This window comes from Clupea harengus, chromosome 24 (genome assembly GCF_900700415.2).
Source record: "Clupea harengus chromosome 24, Ch_v2.0.2, whole genome shotgun sequence".
In the NCBI taxonomy this organism is placed as follows: Eukaryota; Metazoa; Chordata; class Actinopteri; order Clupeiformes; family Clupeidae; genus Clupea; species Clupea harengus.
Window position 1 is genome coordinate 1,948,180 of NC_045175.1, and position 3,267 is coordinate 1,951,446.

Sequence of the window (3,267 nt, forward strand, 5' to 3'; positions counted from 1 at the left end):
TTTCTAGATTTTATATACTTTAGATTAATTTAACAATAAACTGTTTCATATCATATTAGTGCTTCTCCTTTGTTATATAAAAGCCAGACCACACCCAGATGTCTCTGCTATCAGGGTTTCTTTGCTGGGTCATTCAAAGTCCCTTAAAGTTGACTTCTTTCCATCAATATGTGAAAAAGCACTTCATGTCAGACGGTTTTAGAGAATTCTACTGATTTAAAATAGAGAAGTGTAAGTCAAATATTTTACTTTAAAATGTGAGCGACATGAAACATGGCACCTGTACCCTGCTCTGCAACAGTCTGATAATCTACATGACATGCTATTATTTGTCCTTCCAAAGTTGACTATACAGAGAGGGCACAGAGTTGAGGTTAGAAAGTTCTCTACAAAAATGACATGGTTTTATATCTGTGCAGAAACAAACATGGTAACATAGGAATGCATGGTGAAATTAGTGAAACATCAGAATAAAACAAAGACCTGTCTCTCAAGTAAAGGCATTACTGTCATTGTTATGACTATACATGAACGGATAGGCACCTACCTTCTAACGGAGAGACGTCTGCCAAATTCTCACTAACAGCAACTTCGAAGAAAAGAATGAAAAGGACGTGTGACTTGAAACTAAATGCTGATAAAATCCTTCCCCTTTTGCGTTGTGGTTCTTACACACTGTGAAGGGAAGACAGGCTTTGCGTCACATTCTCCAATTCATCATCAGTGTATTTCTACCAGGGGAGAGGCTGGTGTGATTGACGTCTGGGAGGATGAACTGTTCATCCACATGAGGTGAAAAATGGATTAGTCTAATTCACATTAACCCATGCCTCCAAATGACATACATACTGACATGAACTTTGGTCTCCTGGAACAGTTTACTTAACTGACCTCTTTCCCCCTTTATTGATGGATGTTAAACACTCACTCTAATATAAGAAACAAGTAAAGGCAGCTTCACACTTGAGACTTGACCATGTTCAATGTGTGTCCACAAAGCTACATTTAAGTCAAAAAAATCAAACCAAGCACATTGAAAAAAACACTAATGTAGTGACCTCATAAAGCATGGTTTATATTTGGACTAAAACTTTAAGATGGTAAATGGATTGCAGATGTTATACATTTTTTCTTTATATTCTATGAATTTACTGCAATTCATAACTAATGTCTTAATTGCTGGTGTTTCACACACTGTGTGTTTTTTAGCCCTTGTCACATATTCCGATATTTGCACATGTCTGGTGTCAACCACACTGTGATGTTCCTGTTTCTATACAACCAAGAGGCGTTTTATGTTTCTCTTTTTCTGCCCCTGCCCTGGCTTTTGTTCCTGTTTTAAAAATAAAATATAAAAGATAAAAAGTTTTCTGTGTTTCTCTTTTTCTTCTACTCTCTCAATCTAGTGTGTCATACTACAGACCATTAGACAAGTACAACCTCTCAGATGATACAGTAAATATATATGGAACCTATGTATGATATATATGCCCTGGCTTTTGTTCCTGTTTTTAAAGATAAAATCATGTTTAAGCATGTAACCACATTTTTCCAAAAGCTGTTAGGCTGCGCTTGCAGTAGACATCCTTCTTGCCAATAGTAACATTGTGATGTTATGAACCGCTGAATAAAAGGTCTGTGTGTTGTTTAAATACCACCAGCTTTTCTGCTATTCCCCATGCTTGCTCCATAGAGATTCATTTTCACATGGATGTGGAATGTCATATCTTCCATCACCAGTAGATGGCAGCACCATTTAGGGGGGAAATGTATTGCTCTCAGAAACAGCAGCGTTCTAATAATGAAGCATTCTGATGATGTTGGCATTGTAGAAGTAAATGACAAGCAACATGTGTGCTTAACATTGGATTGAGTGTGACTGGCAATCAACTAGCATTAGGACATTCTGGTGCAACAAGCCAAAGCTGAACACGTGATCCAAAATATACACACAGACCTGATATATTTCTGATACTTTATGTTTGTCATGTTTTCTTAAGCTATTGATAAATTACTACACTGTATTTCTTTCTAATATGTAGCCACACAAAAAAGAGTTTAAAACATTTTTGGACCCCTGTATGTTCAAAATAAGACAGGGAACCACAACTAACTGCCACTGTTAGGATTTATTAATGACACACAAACACACTCGGAGAGAGAAACACTATAAATCCTCACACATTCTCATTGGTTACACACAGCATTGTCAAGATGCAGCATCGCTATATGTTGACCTTTGACCTTTGACATCTGGCCAGGTGAAGCTGCACTATGAGGCACTGCAGAGGCAGGAGGGGGAGGAGCGGGCAGGAGTAGGTGGGCGTGGCCCATGCTCAGTCATGTTCGTGTGTGTGTGTGTGTGTGTGTGTGTGTGTGTGTGTGTGTGTGTGTATGTGTGTGTATGTGTGTGTGCATGTGTGTATATGTTCATGTGTGTGTGTGTGTGTGCATGTGTGTGTATATCTGTGTATGTTCGTGTGTGTGTGTGTGTGTGTGTGTGTGTGTGTGTGTGTGTGTGCATATGTGTGTATGTCTGTGTATGTTCATGTGTGTGAGTGTGTGTGCATGTGTGTGTATGGGTTTTTCAAAGAGGGAAGAATTATCACTTAAACTATTGATGTAGTCTGGGTAGAAGTTCGCTTCTGTCACAACCACAGACACACACACAGACACACACACACACTCTCTCTCCCTCAGTGGAGAAGTCCGTATTTAACTCTCAGAGCGCCACCCTGCTGGCGGATAATGCGCAGCTGCAGCATTAGCAGTACAGTGCTGAGAGCGAGAGGGATGAGGCAGTGCGCGACCACGAGGACCTGCACACCATCAACAAGTTGCTGCAGCTCGACCACAAGCGTCTGGCGGCACTGCATGAGCGCCAGGCGGCCGAGTACGAGGCACTGATCGCTGAGCTGGAGCACAAGGTAGAGGGAGGTGCAGAAACACACACACAAAAGCACACACTCAGGTGGTGCACCATCCCCTAGAGGACAGGAGGGGTAGGCTCCCAAAGACACGTGCACAGACACGTCTACATGCATACACACACACACATATACACACACACACACAGTGTACACATGCATAAATGCTGATGATTGTAGCTGTTCCTGTGCTGAGGAGTGTACAAATACTTCTATGCTCGCTGTCCCACGACCATCTCCTCCATCCTGCAGGCTGAACCAGACCTACCAGAAGCTTCTGGGGGAGAATGAGGAGCTGCAGGCGGAGCACAAGAGCCTGAAGAGCCTGCTGAACGCCTCC